The 13890-nt window shown below is 53.0% G+C and overlaps 3 non-coding genes across 3 annotated transcripts; 2 read left to right on the forward strand and 1 right to left on the reverse strand.

The window, feature by feature from the left end:
• The first annotated feature begins 1857 nt into the window (after positions 1 to 1857).
• On the forward strand, positions 1858 to 1966 carry TRNAL-CAA (transfer RNA leucine (anticodon CAA)). The gene is made up of 2 exons: positions 1858 to 1895; positions 1921 to 1966. It is a non-coding gene; the product is annotated as a tRNA-Leu (tRNA).
• A 9385-nt stretch (positions 1967 to 11351) lies between these two features.
• Positions 11352 to 11423, reverse strand: TRNAE-CUC (transfer RNA glutamic acid (anticodon CUC)). Its single transcript has one exon. It is a non-coding gene; the product is annotated as a tRNA-Glu (tRNA).
• Positions 11424 to 12755: 1332 nt separating this feature from the next.
• TRNAT-AGU (transfer RNA threonine (anticodon AGU)) lies at positions 12756 to 12829 on the forward strand. The gene has a single exon. It is a non-coding gene; the product is annotated as a tRNA-Thr (tRNA).
• Positions 12830 to 13890: the final 1061 nt, after the last annotated feature.

Here is a 13890-nt window from a genome sequence, read left to right on the forward strand (position 1 = left end):
GGGGTCTCTGGATGCTCAGAACCCCCCGACTCTGCCTGTGAGAAGAAGGAAGGAGAACACGACAGACACTGAGGAATATGGCTATTGATCCCACTGCCTCTCACGTGCTAAGTGAGGGCTCTGCCACTGGAGCTAATTCCCCCGGCTATGAGCAGTTTTCCTGCCCCACCCAGCACGGGTGGGCTACACGGGGCCAAATATCGGAAAAATCTCTTCCTAAAAAATGATCCGCAGATTTGCATTTGTTCTGCGGGAGGGGATGGGGAGAACACAGTCTACATGTAGTCTAGACTCAGGGGTGATGGGACAGGGTTTTATGTAATGATGACAGGGGTGCAGAAAGCAATAAGAATTTTTTTCTCCAACTCAAGATTCTGGGTGACAGAATGAAACTGGTAAGTAGCCAAATTAAAAATAAATTAAAAAGAAGCATTTTTGTGCCCAGTGGAACTCCTTGCCAGAGGATGTTGTGGAGGTGAAATCTACAAGAAGGTCCAAAACAGAACTGGATAATGTAATGCAGGAAAGGTCAATCAATGGCATTTAACCAGGAAGGACAGGGCAGGTGTCCTGAGCTGGTGTATTCTAGAAGCTGAGAATGGGCAACAGGAGGGATCACTTGACAATTGTCTGTCCTGAGGATTCCCACTAGGCAATGAAATTGGCTGCTGTTGTGAGACAGGATCCTGGGCTAGTTGGACAACTGGCATGGCCCAGTCTGGCTGCTTTGATGTTCTGTTTGGTTTCTGTTCTTGTCCCCTCTGGGCAAGGGAGAATGGACCCATGTCCTGAAGGGGACAGAAAGTGGCCTGTGAAAGGCTAGTGTAGGTAAGGAAAAAGACAAGTTTGTGTGTCCCTGATGGTCTAGTGGTTAGGATTCAGCACGTTCAGTACTGAGGCCTGGGTTCACTTCCTAGTCAGGGAAACCAACCTTGGTTTTCACAGGACAACTGCCTACTCATTCATCTTACCTCATTGTTACAGCAGCTGTGACCCAAGAGGTTCACTCAGGGCCCCTTTCCCACCTCTCCCTCACTGCCAAGACAGCACCTGCCATTTTCACAAGCCCTTCAGAAGGGGCAGAGCTGGGTCACTCAAACTGCCCCTCCCCTCTCCCATGCAGGCAGCCCTGCAGGAAGCTCTGTGGCGCACACAGCACTAGCCCAGCGCAGTGTCAGGTCTGCACAAGATCTGTTTGTTCAGTTTGGTTGTTGAAGGAGACAACCCAGAACTGGCTCCAGCCCCCACTCAGTAACCTGGGGAAATGACCCACCAGGCCTGGGCCCCTCGGAGAGGCAACGATTCCCCACTGGCCAGGGCAGAGCCTCCCTCTGACACAGTCATGGAGCCTTCTCCCCCTGGTCCTGCCTCCCTCTTCACTCAGCTCTCACTGCTCGGTGCTGCCAGGGAGGGGCCTCACTGCGAGAGCCGCCTGGGCAGGTTCCTGCCACAGAGACACGTCCCAGAGCAGGACGGATGCTCAGACCGACACTGAGTGTTGCTCAGCGCTGGGGTGAGACAGGGAAGGACAAAAGGGTCTAACGGCGCCTGCAGCCTTTCAGAACAGCCCCCGGCCCCAACCCAAGTACCAACCCTGATCAGGATCCCCAAGGGCACTGACACAGATTCCCTGGCACAGGACAATCCCAGGCTTCGCTTCTGCCGGCCAGAGTTTTCCCCTCTTCTGTTTCCTGTCAGCTCCCTGTAAAACACCTCACAACGGTAGATGAGGGTGAGTGGGGATAAACCCAGCTGTGCTGTAGAGCGGCTGTTAGGTGGGGAAAGAGAGGTGCTCCCTTTGCCTCCCGAGCAGCTCACATATGTAAGAAAACTGCAGTTGAATACCTTTGCACAGCTGTCAGGATGGCCGAGTGGTCTAAGGCGCCAGACTCAAGGTGCCATCTTTCCCTCAGTTGGGTGTTCTGGTCTCTGAATGGAGGTGTGGGTTCAAATCCCACTCCTGACATGGCTTCCTTTTGATATCTAGAGAAGTGACCTCATTTCAATGACTCCCCTGACATTGCAGGAGCCCTTGCTCAGCATTTCTCTCAGGCTGCATCTACACAGCAGCGTTCCTTGGGAATAACGGCCATTACACTGCAATAACAATGGAAGCGTCTACACAGCAATTCCATTATTCCGACTTCTGTAACGCTCCATCCAGACCAGTGGTCTGAGGAGCCAGGAGGTTTCCAGGCTGCAGACAGACAAGCCCACAGGCAAAGACAAAGTGGAGTCATTGGGACTTCAGCCCAGCAGGGTCTCTGTGTGGCTTCCAGACCTTTTGTTTCCCGTTTCCAGGGGCAAACATTCAGCAACACTCACAGGCCCCACAGCAGGGGGCTGGTTTGATGCTTCACCCCTTGGCCCAGCAACAAGCCCCCAAACTTCGCCTGTTCCAAGAGCCCGGTTTGCTGTGTGAATTTTGTGTGGCAGGTGACGTCAGGCCTGGGCATCGGGATTATCTGCCAGTTCCCCTGGCCCTGGGGCTTTGCTGTCTTCACATCCGTGATGGCCGAGTGGTCAAGGTGTTGGACTAGAAATCCAATAGGGTTTCCCTGAAAAAGTTCTAAGCCTGCTCATAGCGAGGCCTTTGCTTTGGTCACTCCCCCTGCTAGCGTAACTCTTCTGCCAGGTAGTGCTGGCAGCAGCCAGGCCTGGGTTCGATGTCTAGGGGTTTCTCTTCATTCATCTCACACAAAAGTGGCTTGAGCCCCCACCCAGCAGCCTGGGAAATCCCCCCCCCCCCCCGAGTACCTTGGGGTGGTGATGCTTCCCCACTTGCCGGCACAGAGTCTGAATGTAGAAAGGAAACTTTTAATGAAAGAGGGCGAGAAGTAACGTGGCATTAGCCTGGGAAAATACCACAAGCAGGGCTCAGAACCAACCCACAAATAAATCTCGGCTCAAGTGGCTTGAGCAGTGTCCTTTGCCAGCAATGTAGGTCCAGCAATGTACGTGTCCCATTCACATGCCCAAACTCTCTCTGTACCCCACTCACAGTTGCTGCCCTTGCTCAGGGCAGATAAGAGCTCAGGCATGATTGGAGGGAGTGGGCATAGGAGGCATCTCACCCACTCCGTTTGCCACCCGCCACTGCTCCTACTGGCTTGCCGCCAGCTACTCCCACCAGCTACCCTGCTGGCCACCTGCCACTTTTCCTACTGGCCACCCACCAACTACCTGCTCTTGCCCCTACCCTTCACCCTGCTGGCTGCTTGCTCCTGCCAGCTGCTGCTTCTATGATCGGGATCGGTCTGGCTCTGGGCTAAACCCAGTGATTTCTGCTCTTTGTCAGTTTCCTTGGTGATTTCAGCTCTTGGCCCCCCGCCTAGGCTGGACAAAAGATTCCAGCCCCCACTGGAATAATATTTCAAAATAACAAAGAGATTCCTTAAGGAGTCTGTTCTAGGTCTATCCTTAGAATGGGTAGTGGGGGAGGGAGAGGCAGAATGAACCCGTCTCATAGCTCATGGCTGGAGGACATGTGGGCTGCTGGTTCACGCTCCTTCCCCCCACACCCAGAGTCCACTCCACTTGAGTCTGGAAGGGGAAGGCTCGTCCATCCCAGACTTTTTTCAGTGACAGTGTCTCTCCTGCAAGCACTGGTGTCATATTTTACAATTCCTACAGTTAGAGATAAAATGGTTTGTGACCCCACCACAGCCAAATTAGTTACAATACTCCACATTCCATTCTCACAACCGATCCTCCATCAGGCCTATAGCACCGGCTGAACTGGATTTACATAGCCACAGCCCGGATTCCTTTCCCAGCCCAGCATCAGCTGTATTTCCATATCAACAGTTGAGTATCTTGCAGGGCTACACAACTGAAGGAGTGTCCCCACACCTAGGACTGCTCTCCCCTTTCAGCTGGCTGTATTGGAAACAGTGGTTGAGACTCTGTTTACTTCTGCAGTGCAGACATACCCTGAGCGAGTGGGGGTGATACAGGGGGAGCAGCTCAAACAGGCCAAAGGGTTGGCCAGGAGCAGGACATGACCCCTGCAAGGCAGCAGTGACATCATAAGTGCCTTGTGTAGCACCTCAGCTCATTGGTTGGGAGGCAGTGACCTCACTGAGGGTCCAAGACAACAGCCAGGTGGGACAGGGGCAATCTGAGACTACACACTACAGAGTGTTTGAGCTGCTCCCCACGAAAAGCGGCGAGAGGGAGCCCTTGGCTGTGGGACCCACTTGTGCCTGTTGTTCAGGGTTAAATAAGATCTCGCCCAGGAGGCTGCCTGTTCCCTTCCCACCTTCAATTGGCTGGGAATCAAATCAAGCAAGGGGCAGCAAACGCCAGGCACCGTCATGGTCTGGGCCACAGATAAAGACCCTCTTGGAGCTGTGGTCCAAGGAGGAGTCTCTGCAGGCCCTGCAGTCCATGCGGAGGAATGTGGACATTTATGTCCGAATGGCCAATGGTCTTACAAAGAAAGGCCACCTCCCTCCTACCCCCGCATCCTAGACCAAGTCAGAGCCAAGGAATTGCGGCAGGGGGATGTGAGGGAAGCTCACTGTGAAATCAGACGAGAGACGGACACTGTCAGTAAACACTCATATCGGAAATGCTCCTCTGGATGCTGGGCCCACCAGAGCCATGTGCCGCTGCCATCTGCCTGCTCCATGGACGTCTTCCCATTGCAGAGCGCGCCGAGCCAGACTGTGACTAGACAGCCCGTCTCTGGGCACCCAGGGGCTACGTCTACACTGCAGGCTTCTTGCTCAAGAATGGCCGTTCTTGCGCAAAAACTTGAGGAGCATCTACACTGCACACGCGTTCTTGAGCAACTAAATTTACGGCAAAACGTAGGAAAAGAGAGCTTCTTGGGCAAGAGGTATTCCTCTCCCCATGAGGAATAAACCCTCTTGTGAAAGAGCTCTTGCACAAGAAGGTAGTATGAATGGGCAACAGGGTTTATTTGTGCAAGAAACCCCTATGGCTAAAATGGCCATCAGAGCTTTCTTGCACAAGAGAGCGTGCACACTGCCACGGACATTCTTGCGCAAAAGCACATTGCACTGTGGACGTGCTGTTGCACAAGACATTTTGCGCAAGAACTCTTGCACAAAACAATTCTTGTGTAAGAAGCCTGAGGGGTAGATGTAGCCAAGGGGTGTTTGGGTTTGTTATGAGCACTGAGCTTTGTACAACAGCCCAGGGAACATTGTGAAAAGCCCAAACCTTCCAGCCTTGGGTGTCCCTAACCAGCCAAGTGGCACAAAGGTTTCTGGTAGTGCTGGCTTGGGGTAGGTTGAAGCAAGTTCCTGCAACTCAGCTGCGGTGGCCAAGTGGTTAAGGCGATGGACTGCTAACCTAATGTTCTCTGCACACATGGGTTCAAATCCCATCCTCATTGGGATCTTGCAACCCTTCCTCTTGCTTCTCCCAGATCTCTCTTCAGTTCAGTGCCAGCCCCTCCTGTAACCCTGCCTGCCCCAACCCCTCCCACTGCAGCCTGGGGAAAGGGGAAATCTCCACAGAGACACTCCCAGCTGGGACCCTCAATCCCTTCTGCCCTCAAGGGGAAACCTCACAAAGGAGATTCCAGGCAGCCAGGCCATGGGGGTCTCTGAGATGCTCCAGCCCTGCAGCCTGTCCCACCTGGCTGTTGCCATGGTTCCTCTGTGAGGTCACTGCCTCCCAACCAATGAGCTGAGGTGCTGTAAAAGGTCCTTGTGATGTCACTGCTGCCTTGCAGGCTCATGTCCTGCCCCTGGCCAGTCCCTTGGCATGTGTGAGCTGCTCCCCCTCCCCCCGTCACTCAGGGCTGGTTCTGAGGCTCAAGCAGGGAACATCAGAGGCTGCTCAGAGGGCCACATTGCTAGGCCAGGGGCCCTGCTGTGGGGCTGCTGTACAGACAGGGCCATAGAGTCTCAGGAGGCTGCAGCAGTGGGAGACACTTCCCTGGTTTCAAGAGGGAGACAGGACGTCAAGGCCCATGACTTGGAGCCAGCTACAGATACCCATGGAAAGCTGATTTTCAGAGGGGTGTGATCAGCCCTTCCTGTGTATCTGGCTTCTTCAAAGGGGCTTAATCAGGACCTAAATGTTGAAGAAGGGACATTCAGAAGGGTGAATTTCTGTCTCTGGGAGTCTTTTACATGTACCCCAGTGGCCTAATAGACAAGGCACGGGCCTCCTAAGCCAGGGATTGTGGGTTCAAGTCCCACTTGGGGTGACAGTTTATTCTCAGTGACAAAGAATTTACTTTTCTCTACTCTCTGAGACAATTGCCAAGGATTCTCTACAGAAACTGACAAGCCAATGCTGGTGTTAGGTGCAGATCTGAGTGCTGAAAGCCCATGCATCAGAATGAAACAGGGAATTTGGCCCTAGAAGGCCCAGGAGTGACAGCCAGAGGGAGGTGACTGTAGCAGAGCAGGGTCTGTCTGGAGACAAAGCAGAGCCTAAGGATGAGAAGGCCCATGAGAGGCAGAGACTCCAGAGCAGTGGGGGGTTAGTTACTTGGTTTACCTGGTGGGGTTTGGGGGGTGGAGAAGCTGTGAAGCTCTGAGAGTGGATAAGGTCCCTGGCTGAGCTGCGCCACCTGCCGTGTGTGCGACTCAAACTGTCCCACGTCCCCTTTTGTGTGTCTGTTGCGCTTCCAGCGTCTTTCCTCAGGCACGTTCATCCGGCAAAGACCCCCCCAGGGATCTTGTATCTTCCTTTGTGCCGCTCAGTCACAGACACAGCAGAAGGGTTTTCCTGCAGCCACCGGCCCCAGCTCCAGCCCCTCTCTCCAGGGAACTGCAGCCCCTCAGACCAGGCAGCTGCTCCCAGCATTCAGGAGGCACCAGGCCGAGAAGAAACCGTCTGACACGGTGCTGCCAGGGAGGGGCCTCACTGCTAGTCGCTGAAGCAAAATGCAGGACTATGTAGCACTTTAAAGACTAACAAGATTGTTTATTAGGTGATGAGCTTTCGTGGGCCAGACCCACTTCCTCAGATCAAATAGTGGAAGAAAATTGTCACAACCATATATACCAAAGGATACAATTAAAAAAAATGAACACATATGAAAAGGACAAATCACATTTCAGAATAGAAGGGGGATTCGGGGCGGGGGGGAAGGAAGGAAGGTAAGTGTCTGTGAATTAATGATATTAGAGGTGGGGAAAGTTAGATGTCTGTGAGCTAATGATATTAGAGGTTATAATTGGGGAAGCTATCTTGGTAATGGGTAAGATAGTTTGGGTCTTTGTTCATTCCCTCCCGGAGAGTGTCGAATTTTAACATGAATGACAGTTCAGAGGATTCCCTTTCAAGTGCAGATGTAAAAGGTCTTTGTAGCAGAATGCAGGTGGTTAAGTCATTGAGAGAGTGTTCTTTCTGGTTGAAATAGCAAGAAACTGTTTTTTCTTTGTGATCTTGTCTGATATCTGTTTTGTGGGCATTAATCCTTTGGTGAAGTGTCTGAGACGTCTGTCCAATGTACATAACAGATGGACACTTTCGGCACATGATAGCATAGATTATATTTCTGGATGCGCAGGAATATGTGTTCTTGATCTTATAACTCACTTGGTTAGGTCCAATAATGGTATCAGCAGAATGAATATGTGGACAAAGCTGGCAACAGGGTTTGTTGCAAGGGAAGGTACCAGGGTTGGTATTAGTGTGGTATGTCCTGTGGTTGTTGGTAAGAATCATCTTGAGGTTAGGTGGTTGTCTATAGGGGACTATAGGTCTGTTTCCCAGAGCCTCTTGGAGTATGGTATCATGTTCCAGTATAGGCTGTAGTTTATTGATAATGTGTTGGACACGTTTAAGTTGGGGGCTGTAGGTGATGACAAGTGGTGTTCTATTGTTGGTTTTCTTGGGTCTGTCTTGAAGTAGATGGTTTCTAGGTATTCGTCTGGCTCTTTCAATTTGCTTTTTTATTTCTCCGGGTGGGTAGTTGAGGTTTATAAATGCTTGGTAGAGATCCTGAAGCTTCTGGTCTCTAATTTCACTTGCACAGCACTGTGGCTTAGCTGGCTAAAGCACCTGCCTCATAAACAGGAGATCCTGGGTTCAAGTCCCAGTGGTGCCTTGCTGTAACCTTTGCTCACATTTACTTATGCCCTTCTGGGACACAGAAGAGGCCTCCCCTGGCCACCCATGGAACTGCTGGTTCAGGAAAAGGCTGACTGGGGAGGAGCATTGGGAAGAAGGAAACCACAAGCCTGGAGCAGGTACAGAGGCTGCTGTGACTAGCACTGGCAAGGCAGGGCTCTTGCTGCAATTGCTGGGACAGGAGAGCAAACACCACACTCCCTTGAGGGGGTCAGGGCCTAGAGAGCCTGAGAGTTGGGCAGAAGGAAGCCACAAGCCCCGCAGGTGAGAAGCGCAGTAGAACAGTTTAGAGGTGGGTCTGAGTAGGGCACCGTGGCTTAGCTGGTTAAAGCACTTGCTTAATAAAAGGCAGCTCCTGGGGTCAGTAACTGCTGGTGCCTTGTTGCAGCTTTTACTCCCATTTACTTATGCCCCTTCTGGGACACAGAAGAGGCCTGTCCTGACCACCAATGGCACCTGCTCCAGGCTTGTGGTTTCCTCTTTCCCAAGGCCCCTCCCCAATCAGCCTTTTCCTGAACCAGCAGTTCCATGGGTGGCCAGGGGAGGCCTCTTCTGTGTCCCAGAAGGACCTGGGAAAATGTGAGCAAAGGCAGCAACAAGGCACCACTGGGAGTTGAAGCCAGGATCTCCTGTTTACTAAGCAGGGGCTTTAGCCAGCTAAGCCATGGCACTCTCCTCACCTCAGGCTGGGACTGTGGAGTTGCCTTTGAGGTTCTGCAGGGTTGTGGGAGAGAAAAATGGAGCAAACTTTGATTATCTGGTTTGTAAACCCCTGGGTCTCAGGGTTTAGGTTGGAGTCTCCCGCTCCCAGGAAGTGGCTGGCACTTTGCTTTGTCTTTGCCTGTGGGCTTGTCTGTCTGCAGCCTGGAAACCTCCTGGCTCCTCAGACAACGGGTCTGGATGGAGCGTTACAGACGTCGGAATAATGGAATTGCTGTGTAGACGCTCCCATTGTTATTGCAGTGTAATGGCCGTTATGCCCAAATAACACTGCTGTGTAGATGCAGCCTAAGAGAAATGCTGAGGAAGGGCTCCTACAACGTCAGGGGAGATGGGGAAATGAGGTCACCTCTCTAAATATAAAACAGAGGATGTGCCAGGAGTGGGATTGGAACCCACAGCTCTATTTGGAGACCAGAACACCCAACAAACAGAAAGACAGGTCCTTGAGTCTGGCACCTTAGACCACTCTGCAATCCTGACACCTATACAAACATGTCAAATGCAGTATTCTTACATGTGTGAGTTGCTCAGGGAGGCGGCAGGAGCACCTCTCTTTCCCCACCTAACAGCCGCTCTACAGCACAGCTGGGTTTATCCACAGTCGCCCTTGTGAGGTATTTTGCAGGGAGCTGACAAGAAGCAGAAGAGGGGAAACTGCTGGCCGGCAGAACTGAGGCTTGGGATTCTCCTGTGCCAGGGAGTCTGTGTCAGTGCCCTTGGGGATCCTGAGTTGTGCGGCTCCTGGGCTTGTTGGCTCCATACCAGGGGTGTCTCTTCTGCAGGGTGATGCTTGTTCCCGGGCTAATGCTTATCCCTGGGACACACTTTGTGCAGGGACCGTTGGTCTTTGTGCCACAGCACGTGTCTGGGACGTGGGAGTGAGAAACCTGCCTCAAATAGACACATATCCGTCCCCCGCAGTGCTCTGCTTGAGACCCTGGAGCCCTGGCTTTGACTGGTGCCTGGCACGTGGGGAATTAGATCTAGGGGGAGATTTCTAGAGTCCCACAACAGCTGCTGCTCTCATGAAGATGTGCACATCTGTCTGGGGTTACTGGGCACCCGGCCTGCTTCCTGTCCCTGCCGACCTGGGAAAAGCGGCATCACTGGCTCAGGGGTTCCTCTCCTCAGTGCACTGCAGAGAAAGCCCTTGTGTGTTAAAGGGCCTCAGGGAGCCCGGAGCAGAGGAAGCTGGGATTCTGGACCCATTGATCCCCTCAACACACACACACAATCCCAGCCCCAAGCCCCCCCACATCCCTAATCCTGTGCCCTGACTTCTCTACCCTTCCACATCCTCACCCCTGTCCTGAGCCCCACCCCCAACACACAATCCCCAGATCTCTGCCTTGAGCCTCCCACATGCCACTCCACACTGTAATTTCTTACAGGTACTGTCCTATCCCAACCCCTCCCCCAACTTCCTGCCTTGAGTCTCCCCCCGCCCAAGGGGTGGTGCCCTATAGAACAGTCCCTGTGAGAAATGTGTCACTTTCACTCCTGGGAGCAGCTCAGCCAGGCAAAGGGGCTGCCTGGGGCAGGACATTAGCCCTGGAGGGCAGGGGTGGGTGTGGCAGTGACATCACAAGGGCCTTTTGCAGCCCCTCATCTTATTGGCTAAAGGAGGCTGGGAGGCAGTGACCTCACAGAGAGTCCATGACAATGGCCAGGTGGGACAGGCTGCAGGGCAGAGGAAACCTCAGAGACTTTGCTGCAGGGAGTCTCAGAGCCCCCCATGGCTTTGCTGCAGGGAGTCTCAGAGCCCCCCATGGCTTTGCTGCAGGGAGTCTCCTTCTGGAGATCTGCTCTTGAGGCCAGAGAGAGAACGAGGGTCACAAGCACGAGTGTGAGGAGGAGCCTCCTTGGAGTTTTCCCCTTTCCCTTGACTAACTGACCTAGAAGACAGACGTTCCTGTGGAGAAGGGAAGAGCCTCCAAGAGGGGGACCGGGAGGTCTGGAGCGTGTGCGCCCTGCACAGAGGCTGCTGCTGGGGGCCTGCTTCAATGGCCCAGCAGCTCAAGTTCCTCTGAACCAGCTTCTCCCCCTGGAGCCACCACCCAGCGCTACTGAGGCCCCTGACATGAGGCAGTGGGACCATCAGAGGAAGGTGCCAGCCTTAGCCCTTCATCCCAGCCCCCTCCCAGGGTCTTTCCCCAGCCCCTCCCTAGTTCTACATTCCCCACATAAAAACCAGAGAGTTTGTTCTTTCAACAGGGAAAAGTCCTGTTTGTGTTACCAGCAAGGGGAGGGGGAGGGGGAGAGGGAAGGGGATGTGTTGGGGTATGTTGAGGTTGGGAGGGAGGCACAGAGGGCAAAAAATGAGGAGTAATGTTGGTTAGTTGGAACCAAGGGGCTGGGTTTGAACTACTGCAGAAGAAAGGACTCTGCCCCTGGAGCTGCCCTGTCCTCTCCAGAGCCCTTAGGCTGGCACTGGGGAGGCCTGAGTCCAGGCAGTGCCCAGCCAAGGGGGAGGGGTTAGGGTTAGCCCCATGCTAGGTCTCAGCTGCTGTAACATGTGGCAAGAAGATTGACTAGGGACATGTTTGGGGAAAGTTGCAGCTGGTTTCCCTGACTGGGAATTGAACCCAGGCCACAGCAGTGAGAGTGCTGGATCCTAACCACTAGACCATCAGGGACACATAAAACAAGCCTCTTTGCTCACCTACACTAGCCTTTCGCAGGCCATTTTCTGTCCACTTCAGGATGAGGGGGGGTCCATTCTCCCTTGCCCAGAGGGGACAAGAACAGCCAAATAGAACATCAAAGCAGCCAGACTGGGCCATACCAGTTGCCCAACTAGCCCAGGATCCTGTCTCACAACAGCAGCCAATTTCATTGTCCGGAGGGAATCCTCAGGACAGATAGTTATTAAGTGATCCCTCCATTCCCAGCTTCAGGTATACACCAGCTAGGGACACTTGCCCTGTCCATTCTGGTTAAATGCCATTGATTGACCTTTCCTACATTAAATTATCCAGTTCTTTTTTGGACCTTCTTGTAGATTTCACCTTCGCAACATCCTCTGGCAAGGAGTTCTACTGGGCACAAAAATGCTTCTTTTTTTAACTTGGTTACTTACCAGTTTCGTTCTGTCACCCTGGTTCTTAAGTAGGCGAAAAAATAATTTCTTATTTGCTTTCTGCACCCCTGTCATCATCACATAAACCCCTGTCCCGTCGCCCCTTGCTTGTCCCTTTCCCAAGCTGAGAAGAAGAAGTTTCATGAACTCCTGGGAGCTGCTTTCCAAAGAAGAGGCATTTCCAGCAGAGAAGATGACAAGCCCAATCCCCCTACACAAAGCCCCAGGAAATACCAGTGGAGATTGGGAAAGCTCCCTCTCGGGCAGCGCTACGGAATGGACCCGACTGGCCATCGGGCTGACTAACCCATCAACAGACGAGTCCCCGTGAGACTTCTCAGCCCAAGTGCAGAGACTGTGGAGTCTCCCACTCCCAGCCCAGTGGCAGAGGGGCAGCGCCCTGAGGAGGCGGGTCCTGAGGTGGAGGAGACCTTTGAAGGGAACAGGGACAAGGGAGACGTGAGGTGAGAGGAAGGAGAACAAGTCACCTCTCCTCAAGCGAGACGTGGTGGGAAACTGCCGGTTCCGGTGCAAGCCGAGCTCCAAGGGCTGGTTCCTGCCCCAGTGGCTCCTTGCAGGGCCTGGCTTGACACGCACCAAGAAGTGCCGTGTGTGGCCAGGAGAGAGGGTGTTTACAATCCAGACAATCAATGTTTGCTGCACTTCTCCCTCCCCTCAGCGATGCTAAAGCTCAAGGCCAACTCCCCAGGCCAAGCAGCTGGTGGAGATGTGCATGTCAGAGCCTCTGCCCACTGAGCTGTAGCCTTCTGTGCCTAGGGAGCCAGACACCGCCAGGGCTGGAGAGAAATGGGGACTGGCTGCACTTTGGGAGGCAAAGGTGTTGTCTGGGACCATAGAGTAGAACAGTTTCACCAGGCTCCCTGAGGAAGGCGCCATGGCTTAGTTGGCTAAAGCACCTGTCTAGTAAACAGGAGATCCTGGGTTCAACTCCCAGTGGTGCCTTGTGGTGAGCTTTGTTTACTTTTTCCTATGTCTTTCTGGCCTCTGACACTCCAGCACTGGGGCACTTGAGCTCTTCGGCCAGATTCAGACCAGACCGGTTGGAGTCTCTCGTGCTCATCGAGGGGTATTCTGCACTTGCTGCTTTGGGAGCCAGGGTCACATTGCAGAGCTCCCCTGGGGCCGTCCCACGGTGCCACCAGCCCAGCACCAGCTGCTCTCTCTGCCCTCAGCAATGTGACTGCATTTTATACTTCCCCTTCAGTGACAACTGCCCATTCCCCGCCAGCCCCAGCCCCAGCCCCAGCCCCTGTAGCACCTGTTCCTTTCCCCAGGAGCAGCGTGAGCACCAGTGCAGTGCCCTGCTGAGGCTGCGGTTGTGGGAGGCAAGCCCCTGGCTTTGGGAGGGAGACATGATGTCAAGGTATTGAGTTTCACCCATGTCTAGTGTGGGGTGACCCACACTTGGGGGGCAGCTGGAGGTGCCTCCTGAGAACTGATTTTCTGCCCTTCCTGTGTTTCTGGTTCCTTCCAACAGCTCGACTCTGTTATCTAAAAGTTGAGGAATGTGTATTGGGAAGAGGGAATTTCTGTTTTTTCAGTGTCACTAGTGTGGCCTAGTGGACAAAGCATTGGTCTTCTAATCTTGGAATTGTGGGTTCAAGTCCCATCTGAGGCAATTGTTATGACATTTCCTAGTAAGTGCAATTCTTTTTGCCTTCCTTTTTGCCATATTATCTGTTAGATGTTTGAACACTGGAGAAGTGTCCCCTGGAACTGCCATTCCAGGGTTATGAGTTTAATTCTTGAAGGAGCCATTTAGAGACGTCTGAGGCAAATCTGTCAGGGATGGCTCTTGGCCCTGCCATGAGCATGGGGAGTGGACTAGATGACCTCTCAAAGTTCTCTCCAGCTCTATGAAATGGTTTATCTCCTTATAAAGAGCATCTGTGAACACTCTCTTGTGCAAGAAAGTTCTAATGGCTGTTTTAGGCACAAGAAATCCCTCTTGCCTGTGCACACTGCCTTCTTGTGCAAGAAGCCCTCTTGTCCAATGGTTTACT

The sequence above is a fragment of the Pelodiscus sinensis genome, chromosome 19 (assembly GCF_052426305.1).
Source record: "Pelodiscus sinensis isolate ZL-2025 chromosome 19, ASM5242630v1, whole genome shotgun sequence".
Lineage (NCBI taxonomy): Eukaryota > Metazoa > Chordata > Testudines > Trionychidae > Pelodiscus > Pelodiscus sinensis.